The following is a 15436-nucleotide window of genomic DNA, read 5'->3' on the forward strand; positions in this document are numbered from 1 at the left end:
TTTTAAGTTTTTCTTTTCTTCATGAGAATAACTTATATTTTGGGTTGTGGATTAATTTTTCAGCATATGGCTGTTGTTTATTTTTATCCCTCCCTCTCTAGTGACTCTTGCATGGAGTTCCACATCTTGGGTATTTGATATCCCATACGTCACTAGCTCATGGACTCTTGCCAATTACATGAAAGAAAACATAATTTATGTAAGAACTTACCTGATAAATTCATTTCTTTCATATTGGCAAGAGTCCATGAGGCCCACCCTTTTTTATGGTGGTTATGATTTTTTTGTATAAAGCACAATTATTTCCAGATTCCTTTGTTGATGCTTTCGCTCCTTTCTTTATCACCCCACTACTTGACTATTCGTTAAACTGAATTGTGGGTGTGGTGAGGGGGTGTATTTATAGGCATTTTGAGGTTTGGGAAACTTTGCCCCTCCTGGTAGGAATGTATATCCCATACGTCACTAGCTCATGGACTCTTGCAAATATGAAAGAAATGAATTTATCAGGTAATTTCTTACATAAATTATGTTTTTAAACAACTTTCCAATTTACTTCTACTATCCAATTTGCTTCTTTCTCTTGGTATCCTTTGTTGTAAAAGCAGTAATGCACTACTGGGAGGTGGCTGCACATATTTGTACCCTGTCATTAGCTCACAAGATATGTTCAACTAGCTCCAAGTAGTACATTTCTGCTTCTTCAACAAAGGATACTTCAGAGAATTAACCAGCTTAGATAATAGAAGAAAATTGAAAAGTTGTTTAAAATTGTATGCTCTGTCTAAATAATGAAAGAAAAAATTGGGGTTTCATATCCCTTTAACATTCACTTGTGGGCTCCACTTGTAATTTAGTCCTTCGTATAGTCCATAAAACTAAACACAGAAGACATTGCAGCCTTGAGCAGCAAACAGTGAGTGAGCCAATTAGGAATAGCATACGCAGGTATCCACCAGTCACCAGCTGTATCCTGCTCAGAGGATGCAATGTGTTGTGTTTCAAAAGCATGACTTTTTTAGGGTTAAACACATAGAGGTTGGTCACGGTCCTTTAGAAGAAGAAGAAGAAAAAAACAACCCATCATACCATTTATCTACAAATTCCTTATAGACAATACTGGTGATTTTCTGTTGAAAATTATTAGATACATAAAGGATTATGATCCACCCCATAGCAAATGATTTTTATGCTATTTTTGCATTAGAGTGTTTGCATGAAAGTCTGATTATTGTTTTACTATCACTAACACAATATAACAAAAAAGAAAAAGAAATCAATCTACTTTTCAAGTGAGAATATTAACTATACCTGTTCTATTTTATTCTACAAGAGGTTTTATGCACTGACACATCCAGTTCTAATTTGTTTACAATGATGTGCAGAACAGGTGTTTAAATGAGAGCACCTGTAAGGTGCATTGTGTTGGCTGCAGGTGTTATTCAGCTCTGCTACAGAATTCTCTGCAGGTAAATGAAAAGTCTGTAGTTTGTATGACACTGTGCATGTGAGATGCTGAATATGTTACTCACTGTTGTGTCTAAGCAGTTTGAAGTATCTCATATTTCCATGCATAATTCAGGGGGTCGGGATACAGGATCCTTTTGCTGCACAGGGAATGGTAGGATAGGGAAAATATTGTGTGTATGGGGGGGGGGAGGGGGTCTTTGTTTTTTTGCTTCTGTCTCTCATTCCTCCTCCGGCAGACATCACAATAGCAGGAAATGTCAGAACTCATTACCTCTGCTTGTTCCTCCCTTCCTGTGTGTGTGTTGGGGCATCAGCTAATTAAACAGATCTTAAGAAAGGGACCACTGTCCTAAAGGCGGCCGACCTGCAGAGCTCACAGTCTCACTCAAGTGACTGCACCGTGAGAAGGGAACTACTCACAGCTGTTTCCAAGGTCAGCATCTTGCTATACCCAGAGGGGGAAAAGGGTTTGGGGGTACCTGCTGCAAACTCAGACAGTTGTCAGGGTTACAATATGATACTGTCGCCTATATCTGTGTCAGGGGGTAGAGCAGGAAAGGAAACTAATGGTTAATAGAAAAGTTTTATGTATGACTGTTGAAAAGCAATGCCGTGGCAGTGACAGGGTTAAATAAACATATGTTTTGAAGACTGGTACTAAAGAAAAAAGAGTTGGTTTGCAGAGTTGTGACTAGAGATGTTATACAATAGCAGCAGTATGTTATGTCATGTGTTAAAGGGACATTAGAAATAGATGCAGCTTTTTGGCCTCTCTAGGAAGCAAGGGGGGAAAAAAGCACAATTTTTACCTAAATGTAAAAGATGTTTAATGACCCTTTAAGAAAGCAATAAAGCAAAGTGTGTGCATACAGAGTAGTCTAGAGCACTGGGTTTCAAACCTGTTTTCAGGATAACCTGGGATGAGAGCAGGTAAAATCACCCTGGTTACTAATCAGCTGATTGTTTCACCTGTGCTTTAGTTCAAATAACCTCAAAATGTGGCCGGTTAGGGAGGCCTGAGTACAGGTTTGAAAACCAGTGGTCTAGGGGGAGCAAATCACTTGATATAAACAAATTAAAAGTTTTGCTTTGATAAATGGAAAAACCTCATCACATATGGGCAATCAAATTAACAGGGTTCCCCAGCTTAAGTCCAGATTAGCTAAGTATGCTCCGTTACTATAGGACATATGTACCGAAGAGGAAAGTTCTTTAAACCTTTTTGCATTCTTGGGTAACTGATGTCAGGGCATAAACCCTCTTAAAGATTCTAAAGAAGTTTCATGAACCAGACTGTACCATTTTTAAAAAAAGCAAACAACTTTACCTGTTTTCATATGTACTTCTTTCTCTTTATCCCCTCTGTTAAAAGTTCCTTTGCATGAAAACATAGACTTGTTAGCAACCATGCATGTTAAACTATACAGCACCAGTGTTTGTAACAACGTTATACATACAGTCAAGTGCATGCTCCTAAATCCATCTCTGGATTCTCTCATGGAAATAGGGCTGCCACCTCAGCCATGATTTTCTAGACACTTATGAGTTACACATGATGCAGGGAGGAACATGACTAGTGCTGTCCAGGTGTGCAGTGCATGTTCCCTTTTGCACACCCTGCAACATGTGTAACTCATAAGTGTCCAGGAAAACATGGCAGAGGTGGCAGCCCTACATGGAAAGGCACTAAGCATTAACAAAGGATACAAAGAGAAAGGAATATATGATATTACATTTTTTTTGCATAGACTATCTGAATCATAAAGTGTAAATTTTACTGCTATGCCCCTCTAAACTTTAATGATTCAGACACCTCATGCAAGAGACTTTTCAGTGAACTTTTATTATCTCTTAGTATCCTGTGTTGTAATGTAAAATGTACCTAGGTGGGCTCAGGAGCAGATAAACATTACTGGGGATTGGTGGCCCTACACGTGCTTCTTGTCATTGGCTCACCAGATGTGTTCAGCTATGTCCTAGTAGTACATTGATAATCTGGAGCAGATTTTACCCATGTGTTTAACCCATTTGTAAGGTTAAACACATGTATATGCAAAAAATTACAGCATTTTCTTTTTTAACTTTGATGTTTTTTCATTTAATTTCATAAATGTTGGATAAGGGAGTGTGTGAGTGTATGTGTATATTTATCTACTTTTGACAGTGTGTCTCCCCTATGTATTGTTCCTAGCTGAGAGTGTGGTTTGTGTTTAACTACTTGATTATTCTGTGTGTTCATAACTAATAATACTGTATATTAGCACAACTAAAATTAAAAATTATTTAAAGTGACATGAAACCCAATTTTAAACAACTTTCCAATTTCTATTATCTTATGTATTATTAATTTTTATTATACTTTATTTATGAAGTGCCAAAATATTCCGCAGCGCTGTCCATGGGTACAATTCATTTAAATAAAACAATGATATAAGGGGGGCGGGTCCGACCACCGACCAAGATGGCTGCTTGTATCTTTGGCTGAACTTGGGAGCTGATAGATCCGCTGCCTATCACCTCTCATACATATAATCCAAGCCTGAAATTACTACTGTCTTACAGATTACTACTTGTAGAACGGATTTAGGTGTGTTTTTTTCACTTTACAACCCAGCCAAGCAGACCGGAATAGATGAGGAACGCAGCAGAGGCCTAGTAACAGACCTGGCTCCTCATTTACCCTCCCTAAGCCCTGTTAAGTCAGGAATGACAGCCGTATGTGCTGTCCCGATCTATTGATACGCTGTGCAGGAGAATATTTTTCTGTCCTATTACAAAAGTAACACCTTTCTTTAGTTCAGAGACGAACCATCTATTTTCTCAACGAAAGGGTAACACTCCACAAGCCGAGAACTACCGCTAGCTATGGAGGCCATAGGCATGTGGGAGCGCAATATGACACAATTACTGGAACACCACTGCCAAGCTCTCCAGTCTGAGCTCTATAACCTCCTCATACCTGCAAGACCTACAGAAAGGATTTCACCCGAAGCAGCAAGCTGGCCGGGAGATGATGGTGGGGCTGGCGTCGTGTCGCTGCAGAGAGATTGCAGGCAGAAGAACCCGGTGTCTAAAGAAGCCCCAGGGGGAACATGGCAAACACATACAGGTCAAGAGCTTAACGTATTAACGAAGGATGCTTTTACTGATTCGGCGATCAAGACAAAGACCACCGCATTTGCTAATAACAATGTACGAGAGACCTCACTCATGAAATGTAAAATGGACTTTACCGAGGTTGTTGGGCCGGTCCCTCTTTGGCTTGCGGAGGTGGTCCAGACGAGTCCTTTGTCCTGGCTGCCCTTCGGCACTGGGTCCTTGGTTGTATGGGAGCTGCAGTGTACATTGGAGAGAGATGGGCTTCCGAGTCTCGCCCGATTTGTACGCGGCCCTGAGGAAATGGGGCAATGCTTGGAGTGTCGGCTTCACTGCTTGGGACAAGCCACCCACAAAACTGGAGTGGGGTAACTTTCGCACTTGTTGGGGCGACCGTCAGGTGAACTTGGTTGCCTAGTCGACCGGGACTCATATCTAGAGTCATACGCATGGACATGGCCTGTTGCTGTATTTGACGCTCCTTAAGGTTTAACTGTCAGTGAGTAAGGCAGCTATGTGATATGTTTGTAATTGTTTGAGAGAGTGCTGTATTATAGGCACGCTAACATGACTTTAAGGGAATAACACATGTTAATATGAGCATACCTGCACATATGGCTATACTGGTCTACAAAACATTTTTACGCAGCTCAGTGATTAAACTATGGACTTACTGTATCTGGTTAATCATATTCACAAGTCTTCAGGACGGTTACTGCTCATCAGACTGTGTGAAAGCCGCTAATCTCTATATAGTTTATATGCTCAATGTTCATATAAAGTTTTCTTATGTTTTATGTATGATTTTGAGATGCTGACTCCTAACAGGTTAAGAGCTTAGAACGCTAATGAGACAGGAATAGTTTGGAGTCAATAATAGTTTAGTCGTGATTGTAATTCCTATTTAGACTACTATATTTACAGAAATGCTAATGTAATAATATATATTCCTTCTCCCTGCAGATATTGTATCTCTAAATGTCTACACTAATGTCATGGTATTGTAGCGTATTTAGGGAGTGAATAGCAATTTTAGAGTAAGTCCCCCTCAGTGTTAGACCTCCTTAAGGCCACTAGTGAACATATATATAAAGAGATAGGATATAACCTGTATTTGTAATCCAGGTATTAGAGAGATTGAGAAGTACATATACGGCCTAGCACAAACACAGCAAATAACCCTCACTCTAGTGTTTATGATGTAATCTCTCTACTGAACGCCTATACAGTAGCTGCATCTTTGGCTTATTATATCACAGTTAGGTATTCTTAAGAATCCCTTCCCCATTACAGCAAATAACGCCATATGTCATTAGCCAAATTAGTTCCCGGCTGGAATATTCCATACATAATAGTTATTAGTGTAGTTATTTTCTTACTATGGGTTCCATTACATGCTTTCCATAGTCATTAAATGTATTTAAAGTATGATATTTCCCAAACCAGTTGTTTGCATCAGGGGCCCAAAAGTGGCCCGCTTTGTTATTTTCTTTGCTTCCCCTAAAACTCCCTATCTTGTCTAAACTCTTTTTTGGAGGTCCAAGAGAGGCCTCCATTTACCATAGAGGGAAACCAGTGTTAAGATACTTATGTACAAGTAGCCGGATATTTAAAGGGTTAAATTGTATTACAGACCCCCTCCATCACACTACATTATTGAATACTAATCTGGCACTTGAATAGCAATTCTTATACCCATTTTATCCTTTAGTGTTGAAACTTTCTACATCAACAGTTGTTGCTTTTCATATATTTAATGTTTTACGCCATACCATTTGTTTACCATTCTAGTCCTATTACCTCCAGCAATGTAAAATATACTTCCATATATCAGTTAGGAGGCCCCTATTTTTCCAGTGACCCAAGAGTGGTCAATATGTAACTACCATTTAATTTATTCTTTATGTTTTGGTCGGTCCAAAAGTGGCCGGTGATGTAGTTACTCTAGTGATCTACGCTTAAAAGAAAACTGAGGTTTTATATTATACAACTTGATTATTTGTTTTCTAGACAGATATTGCCTTTAAGAACGTATTATTGTGCAATCACTGAGCATAGATTCCCTCCTCTATTTTAATATATGTATACACAATTTGTTTGTATGAATCTCAGACAGTTATTACCTTTTAAGAATGTGTTGTAGTGTGAACTCTGTCCATAGCCTCTTGCTTTTGTTTGGATATGTGTATTCTCCATATGCTTAGCTGTATTTCAGCCAGTTCTTACTCATGGGAAAGAATGAAAACATTGTGTACATATCAATTGTGTTTTTTCAAGCTTGTAAACCTTTTGCTGTTTCCTGGAAAAACCTCAATAAAAAACTATTTAAAAAAAAAAAAAAAAAAACAACAATGATATAAAACTTGTAAGAGACAGGACAAAATTTACAAACACATACATGAGGAATTGAGGGCCCTATTCCCGTGGGAACTTACAATCTAGAAGGGTAGGAGGTTGAGAAACAGGAGGTGAGGACTGCAAGATTGAGAAAGATGTTAATGCAGCGTTAAATGAGGAAAGTGAAATTAATTTATTATTGAGTTGGGTGGTAGGCTTCTCTGATTAAAAAAAGTCTTCAGGGAGCATTTAAAGGAAGAAAGATTAGGACAAAGCCTGACAGCACGAGGGAGAGAGTTCCAGAGGGTAGGTGTTGCATGACAGAAGTCCTGCAGTCTAGCATGGGAAGAGGTGATAGTCGAAGATGCAAGGAGCAGGTCATTGTTGGATCTTAGTGGGCGGGCTGGAGTATACTTGTTTATTAGAGAGGATAGCTAGTGGGGAGTGGCGTTGGTGAGAGCTTTGTATGTAAGGGTGAGAATTTTTAATTTTATTCTGCTCTGAATGGGGAGCCAATGAAGGGACTCGCAGAGAGGTGCAGCAGATACAGAGCGACAGGAAAGGTGGATTAGCCTGGCAGAGGCATTTAGGATGAATTGGAGGGGGAAGAGGTGGGAAAGAGGAAGGCCAATAAGTAGGTTATTTCAGAGTCAAGTCAGGAAATAACAAGGGAGTGCATTATTTGCTTTGTGGTGTTAGCACTCAGAAAAGGTCAAATCTTGGAAATATTGCATAGGTGGTTGCGGCAGGATGTAGAAGGCGATTGGATGTGGGGGACGGATAGATTTGAGTCAAATGTAACTCTGAGGAAGCGGACTTGGGGTGATGGGGAAATGGTAATGTCATTGACAGGGATAGAGAAGTCAGAAGTTCGGCACAGAGCTTGAAGGGATTAGAAGGAGCTCAGTCTTGGACATGTTAATCTTTAGGTGGTGAGAGGCCATCCAGGAAGAAATACCAGATAAGCAGTCGCTGACATGAGAAAGGACAGAGGGAGAGAGAGCGGGGGTGGAGAGGTAGATCTGGGTGTCATCAGCATAGAGGTGATATTTGAAGCCATAACTGTTGATAAGTTTACCAAGCGAAGAAGTATAAGTGGAGAAGAGTAGAGGACCCAGAACAGATCCTTGAGGTACTCCCAACACACAGAGGCATTGGAGAGGAGGAGTCGCCGGCAAATGACACAGAGAAAGACCTGTGAGAAAGAGAGAGGAGTGAATCCAAGAAAGAGCAGTGTCACAGAGGCCAAAAGAGCTAAGGGTCTGTAGGAGGAGGTGGTGGTCAACTGTGTCAAAGGCAGCTGAGAGGTCAAGTAAGATGAGTATAGAGTAGTGGCCAATACTTTTAGCAGAGAGATCATTAGTAACCTTGGTAAGGGCAGTCTCAGTTGAATGTTTGTAGCAGAATCCAGATCGCAGAGGGTCAAGCAAGTAAATGGTGGATAGGAAGTGGGTTAGACGATTGTAAACTAGTTTTTCAAGGAGTTTTGATTTTAGTGGAAGCAGTGATATGGGACGGTAGCTTTCAGGAGAGTTAGGGTCGAGGGAGGGTTTTTTGAGTATAGGAGTGACGTTTGCGTGTTTGAAAGAAGATGGAAATGAACCGGTAGAGAGAGAGAGGTTGAAGATGTGAGCAAGAGCAGGAGTGAGGGTGGAAGACAGGGAGGGTGTTAGATGGGAAGGGATAGGGTCGAGCGGGCAGGTAGTGAGGCGTGAGTGGCTGGATGTGAGATGCAGAGGGTGCCAGAGGGAGTAACTGGGCCTGTTTTAGGAATATTGCAGGTTGGTAATGAGATGTTGCTTCGGATAGTACGTATTTTGTTTAAAAAGTAGTCTGCCAGGGCTTGAGCACTAAAGACAGACAGGGGTGGTGGAGCCATAACACTAAGTGCGGCTTGCTCCTGCTGTCAGACAGAGCAGGAGCGAGCTGCACTTAGTGTAATGGCGCGGTCGGGCCAGGCTGTGGCTATACAGCTGGCCCGATGCGCTGTGTGAAAAAAACAGACCCGCTCAGAAGAGCACAGAGAGCGGGTCTGTAAAACAGCCATTTTTTAAAAAAATTCAAAGGGTATATTATGTTTTATAAAATTTGCGCTAATATAATGTTATATAATTCTGCACTATGTAATATTATTTTTAAGGTTTACTGACACTTTAAATTCTCAACCCCTCAGTACATTATACATATTCAGTGCTAAATGTTAAAAAAAAACTCTTCCTCCTGCATCCCCTCTTCCCTGATTTGTCTGTTATGTCTTCCTATTGGCTGACAGCAGGAGGACATAATACCAGGTAGCCAGAGGTTATGCAAGTTGTGTGACACTTGTAAGATATTCTCAGCAAAAAGTAGGAGCTCTAACATAAAAATGTCCATTTGAACCATGTTGTAATGTTTATATTAATATTAGGCAGATTTTGCAATGAATCATGAGGCATGTCACTCACTGTCCCTTCCGGACGGAAATACAAGCCAGGGGAAAACACAGAGGCACTGCTAGCCTTTCTAATGCTTAGGAAGAGAGAGGGAGTTAAGAATGGGGAAATGGTCAAGAGAGAGGGACAAGTGAGTCGGAGCCCTTTACCTGCAGTGCAGAGTAGACTGGGTGAATGCTAAGGCTTGCTCCCAGGGCCTGAGAGACCAGAAATAAGCAGGCTCGGCAGCACTGGGGCTGGGAGTAGCAGGCTCGATCAACTAGTAGCTCCTGCAATGCTCCCTTGCGAGTCTGTTGCCCAGAGTTCTACTAAATAGCTACCACCCACAGATTGTCACAGATATGATAGCTGCTTTACCTGGGGCTTTTTCATGATTGGCCTAATTATGTCCTAAGACATCTGACCTGTCACACATTGGGTCCACGCTCCATCTAGCACCATCTAAGTGGTTGCGCAATCAAGGGAGACCCAGCTTGTTGCTTCCTCTCTCCCTGTATTTGCAGTGAAGTTCAGTAAATTTGGTGGTTTTTTTTCTTTTTTTTTTTCTTATTAATTTCATTTTACTCTTACATTATATAATCCACAAAGTTTGATTTAGCACATCTTACAAAATGTTTTAGTACATCTTTGGAAGTGCAGCCAATGAGACCAAAACGTTGCACAAAACAGAGGGTATTGGCGCACATCCACTTGCAAATAAGCAAAAGATTTTTAAATGTTGCAAAATAATACCTATGCTTGCTTGTTGTCTGGACCTATCACTACAATACTTTACCTTTATGGGCTGAATCTTTCCTTTTTCTTTTTTAATAGAATGAAACTTCCTGGCTTTATATATACACAACTCATACCTTTTTAGGACTGATTTGCTCACTGGCTAACTCCCATTACATGCTTTTTTTTTTTTCCTAGTAAAGGAACATCTGGGGGTGTAATACATTCTACAATGCTCTCTTGTATATACACAACAAAAAACTTTGTTTTGTAGTATGTTAAATGTGACAAGGCTATTATTAGAAGTCCCTTGACATTTACTACAATGCCAGGTGTCAGCAATGTGTGTGAAGTCATCATATAGTGCATGTTGTGAAACACAATGAGGAATTGCCCAGAGGCAGAGCCAATTCCTCTTTGAAAGAGGGTAATCTGCCCTTTAAATTAAGGGTCATGTATCCCTCTAATTTGCAGGCGTTTGCCATAAAATTACAAAGTAAAAAACCAGGACGTTTTGCCTGAGAGGGATGGAGTTCCCAATGGATCAGGAAGTTATAGATTTTATTCCTTCTGGTTTTCTGGATAAATTGCATGATGGTGCAAAGTGTCAAACAAAATCAATTTTCAGTAGTAATTTGTAATTACTAATATAGGTATAGACTCCTATTTGGTGCTATGGGAAAGTTGTTAAATGTAGAACCAATGTGTGTTTGAAACATTTAAAAAATAACTCCCATATTATTTCTTACTATATGCTCTACAGAAAAGTCACAATGTTACTTTCATGATTCAGTTAGAGCATGCAATTCATTTTTATTATCGTATTTATGACAGCAGTGTTTTTTTATCCATGTATAACATTGCTATAAACAACGTTGCAAACACTGCTGCCAAATGGTTTAAAGTGATGGTAAATCCGAGCATTTAAAAAACGCTATGATTTACCATCACTAAAACTAAACTAGACTTTAATTGATCAATTATTTGAAAAAGGGTGCTAAACTAACCCTATCTGTGCCGGGGCACCTTGCTAAATTCAGCGCCTCCAGCTGCCCATTGAGTGATTTTTCTCCCAATGAGGTGACGTTTCCACCTCTAAGATAATAGTCGTGCTAGCATACAGAACACTGTCAGATGACAAGCACGGCTATTAGCTTAGAGGTGGAAACATCAGCTCATTGAGAGAAGAGCACTGTGGGTGGCAGGAGGCGCTGACTTTAGCGAAGTGCCGCAGCACATATAGGGTGAGGTTTAGCACCTTTTTTTTTTTTTTTTTATTATAAATAACTTTATTTTTAGTGATGTTAAATCCGAGAGGTGTTTTTTTTTTATTTATTTTTTTAAACGCTTGTATTTTCCATCACTTTAAGCTAAATGTAAACTACTGTAACAATGGCAATTAACAATTTGTAAGCGTTATAAAATATTAAGAACTACACTTATGTATATGATATAACGTTTGTCTGGATAATCATGAGAGAAAAACATAATTTATGCTTACCTGATAAATTTATTTATCTTGTAGTGTATTTAGTCCACGGGTCATCCATTACTTATGGGATATATTCCCTTCCCAACAGGAAGTTGCAAGAGGATCACCCAAGCAGAGCTGCTATATAGCTCCTCCCCTCACATGTCATATCCAGTCATTCGACCGAAACAAGACAAGAAAGGAGAAACCATAGGGTGCAGTGGTGACTGGAGTTTTAATTAAAATTTAGATCTGCCTCAAAAAAAAGACAGGGCGGGCCGTGGACTGAATACACTACAAGAGAAATAAATTTATCAGGTAAGCATAAATTATGTTTCTCCAACATTGGTGTGTCCGGTCCACGGCGTCATCCATAACTTGTGGGAATATCTCTTCCCCAACAGGAAATGGCAAAGAGTACAGCAAAAGCTGTCCATATAGTCCCTCCTAGGCTCCGCCCATCCCAGTCATTCTCTTTGCCGTTGCACAGGCAACATCTCCACGGAGATGGTTAAGAGTATGTGGTGTTTAGTTGTAGTTTTTTATTCTACTATCAAGAGTTTGTTATTTTAAAATAGTGCTGGTATGTACTATTTACTCTGAAACAGAAAAAGATGAAGAGTTCTGTTTGTGAGAGGAATATGATTTTAGCAGCAGTAACTAAAATCGTTTGCTGTTTCCACATAGGACTGTTGAGATGAAATAACTTCAGTTGGGGGAAACAGTTAGCAGACTTTTCTGCTTAAGGTATGACTAGCCATATTTCTAACAAGACTGTGTAATGCTGGAAGGCTGTCATTTCCCCTCATGGGGACCGGTAAGCCATTTTCTTAGTCTCAAACAGAATAAAGGGCTTAATATGGGCTATAAAACTGGTAGGCACTTTTATGGGCAAGATCGATTGCTTTATTTGGGCATTTTATACAGATTGAGCTTGAATTCATACTTATAAACTTTGGGGAACGTTTTTTAACGTCAGGCACTGGTTTAGACACCTTTTCAGTCAGGAAGGGCCTTCACTGTAGTAGGCTGAGCCTCATTTTCGCGCCATTACTGCGCAGTTACTTTTGAGAGCAGGACATGCAGCTGCATGTGTGTGGATCAGAAAGTAGTTGAAAAGGTTCCTAGAAGGCTTCATTTGGTATCGTATTCCCCCCTGGGTTTGGTAAAGTCGCAGCAAAGGCTGTAGCTGGGACTGTAGAGGGGTTAAAACTGTAACCGGCTCCGGTTTCTTCATTTTAAGGGTTAAAGCTCTGAAATTTTGGGTGCAATACTTTGAATGCTTTAAGACACTGTGGTGAATTTGGTAAAATTTGAACAATTCCTTCATTGTTTTTCACATATTCAGTAATAAAGTGTGCCCTGTTTAAAATTTAAAGAGACAGTAACGGTTTTAATTAAAACTGTTTTTTGTACTTTATTGACAAGTTTAAGCCTGTTTAACATGTCTGTACCTTCAGATAAGCTATGTTCTGTATGTATGGAAGCCAATGTGTCTCCCCCTTCCAAATTGTGTGATAATTGTGCCATAGCGTCCAAACAAAGTAAGGACAGTACTGCCACAAATAGTAAGGTTGCCCAAGATGATTCATCAGATGAAGAGAGTAAAGATAGTTCTGCTTCATCTCACTCTGTGTCTACACCAGTTTTGCCCACGCAGGAGACGCCTAGTACTTCTAGCGCGCCAATGCTTGTTACTATGCAACAATTGGCGACAGTAATGGATAAATCCATAGCTAATTTTTTATCCAAAATGCCTGCATTTCAGAGAAAGCACGATTGCTCTGTTTTAAACACTGTAGAGCAGGAGGGCGCTAATGATAATTGTTCTGTCATACCCTCACACCACTCTGAAGGGGCCATGAGGGAGGTTTTGTCAGATGGGGAAATTTCAGATTCAGGTAGAATTTCTCAACAGGCAGAACCTGATGTTGTGACATTTAAATTTAAATTAGAGCACCTCCGCGCACTGCTTAAGGAGGTTTTATCTACTCTGGATGATTGTGACAACCTGGTCATTCCAGAAAAATTGTGTAAGATGGACAAGTTCCTAGAGGTTCTGGTGCACCCCGACGCTTTTCCTATACCCAAGCGGGTGGCGGACATAGTGAACAAGGAGTGGGAGAAGCCCGGCATACCTTTTGTTCCCCCTCCTATATTTAAGAAATTATTTCCTATGGTCGACCCCAGAAAGGACTTATGGCAGACAGTCCCTAAGGTCGAGGGGGCAGTTTCTACACTAAACAAGCGCACTACTATTCCTATCGAGGATAATTGTGCTTTCAAAGATCCTATGGATAAAAAATTGGAGGGTTTGCTTAAAAGGATTTTTGTTTAGCAAGGTTACCTCCTACAACCCATTTCGTGCATTGTTCCTGTCACTACAGCAGCGTGGTTCTGGTTCGAGGAACTAGAAAAGTCGCTCAATAGAGAGACTCCGTATGTGGAGGTTATGGACAGAATAAACGCACTTAAGTTAGCTAATTCCTTTATTTTAGATGCCGCTTTGCAGTTAGCTAGATTAGCGGCAAAAAATTCTGGGTTTGCAATTGTGGCGCGCAGAGCGCTCTGGCTAAAGTCTTGGTCAGCGGATGTATCTTCCAAGACAAAATTGCTTAATATCCCCTTCAAGGGTAAAACCCTTTTTGGACCAGATTTGAAAGAGATTATCTCAGACATCACTGGGGGTAAGGGCCATGCCCTCCCACAAGATAGGCCCTTCAAGGCCAAGAATAAGTCTAATTTTCGTTCCTTTCGCAATTTCAGGAACGGACCGACCTCCAACTCTGCAGCCTCTAGACAAGAGGGTAATGCTTCACAGACCAAACCAGCTTGGAAACCGATGCAAGGCTGGAACAAGGGTAAACAGGCCAAGAAGCCTGCTGCTGCTACCAAAACAGCATGAAGGAGCAGCCCCCGATCCGGGACCGGATCTAGTAGGGGGCAGACTCTCTCTCTTCGCTCAGGCTTGGGCAAGAGATGTTCAGGATCCCTGGGCACTAGAAATAGTTTCTCAGGGTTATCTTATGGAATTCAAGGAACTACCCCCAAGGGGAAGGTTCCACATGTCTCACTTATCTTTAAACCAAATAAAGAGACAGGCATTCTTACATTGTGTAGAAGACCTGTTAAAAATGGGAGTGATACACCCAGTTCCAATTGTGGAACAAGGACTGGGTTTTTACTCAAATCTGTTTGTAGTTCCCAAAAAAGAGGGAACCTTCAGACCAATTCTAGATTTAAAGATTCTAAACAAATTTCTCAAAGTACCATCGTTCAAAACGGAAACTATCCGAACGATTTTACCCTCAATCCAGGAGGGTCAATTTATGACTACCGTGGATTTAAAGGATGCATATCTACATATTCCTATCCACAAAGATCATCACCAGTTCCTAAGGTTCGCCTTTCTGGACAAACATTACCAGTTTGTGGCTCTCCCATTCGGGCTAGCCACGGCTCCAAGGATTTTCACAAAGGTACTCAGAGCCCTTCTAGCGGTTCTAAGACCAAGGGGCATTGCAGTGGCACCTTACTTGGACAACATTCTGATACAAGCGTCGTCTCTTTCAAGGACAAAGCTCACACAGACATCGTTCTGGCCTTTCTCAGATCTCACGGCTGGAAGGTGAACATAGAAAAAAGTTCCCTGTCTCCGTCGACAAGAGTCCCCTTCTTGGGGACAATAATACATTCGTTAGAAATGAAGATTTTCCTGACAGATGTCAGAAAGTCAAAGCTTCTAAACGCTTGTCAAGTTCTTCACTCTGTTCCTCGACCTTCCATAGCTCAGTGCATGGAAGTGGTAGGATTGATGGTTGCAGCAATGGACATAGTTCCTTTTGCGCGAATTGATCTAAGACCATTACAACTGTGCATGCTTAAACAGTGGAATGGGGACTATACAGACTTGTCT

General features: G+C 40.7%; 1 protein-coding gene across 2 annotated transcripts in view; it reads left to right on the plus strand.

Moving 5' to 3' along the window:
* Positions 1-15436, plus strand: part of TNFAIP8L1 (TNF alpha induced protein 8 like 1) — a 97807-nt gene that overhangs the window by 64189 nt on the left and 18182 nt on the right. The window contains exon 1 of one of the 2 annotated variants that reach the window (XM_053703160.1): positions 1721-1903. The exons of the other annotated variant lie outside the window; for it this stretch is intronic. The gene's annotated coding sequence lies outside the window, so the exon portion shown is untranslated. Of the gene's footprint in view, positions 1-1720; positions 1904-15436 lie in introns of those variants that run through there. 2 annotated transcript variants of the gene reach the window in all.

Source organism: Bombina bombina, chromosome 2 (assembly GCF_027579735.1).
Source record: "Bombina bombina isolate aBomBom1 chromosome 2, aBomBom1.pri, whole genome shotgun sequence".
NCBI classification, from domain to species: domain Eukaryota; kingdom Metazoa; phylum Chordata; class Amphibia; order Anura; family Bombinatoridae; genus Bombina; species Bombina bombina.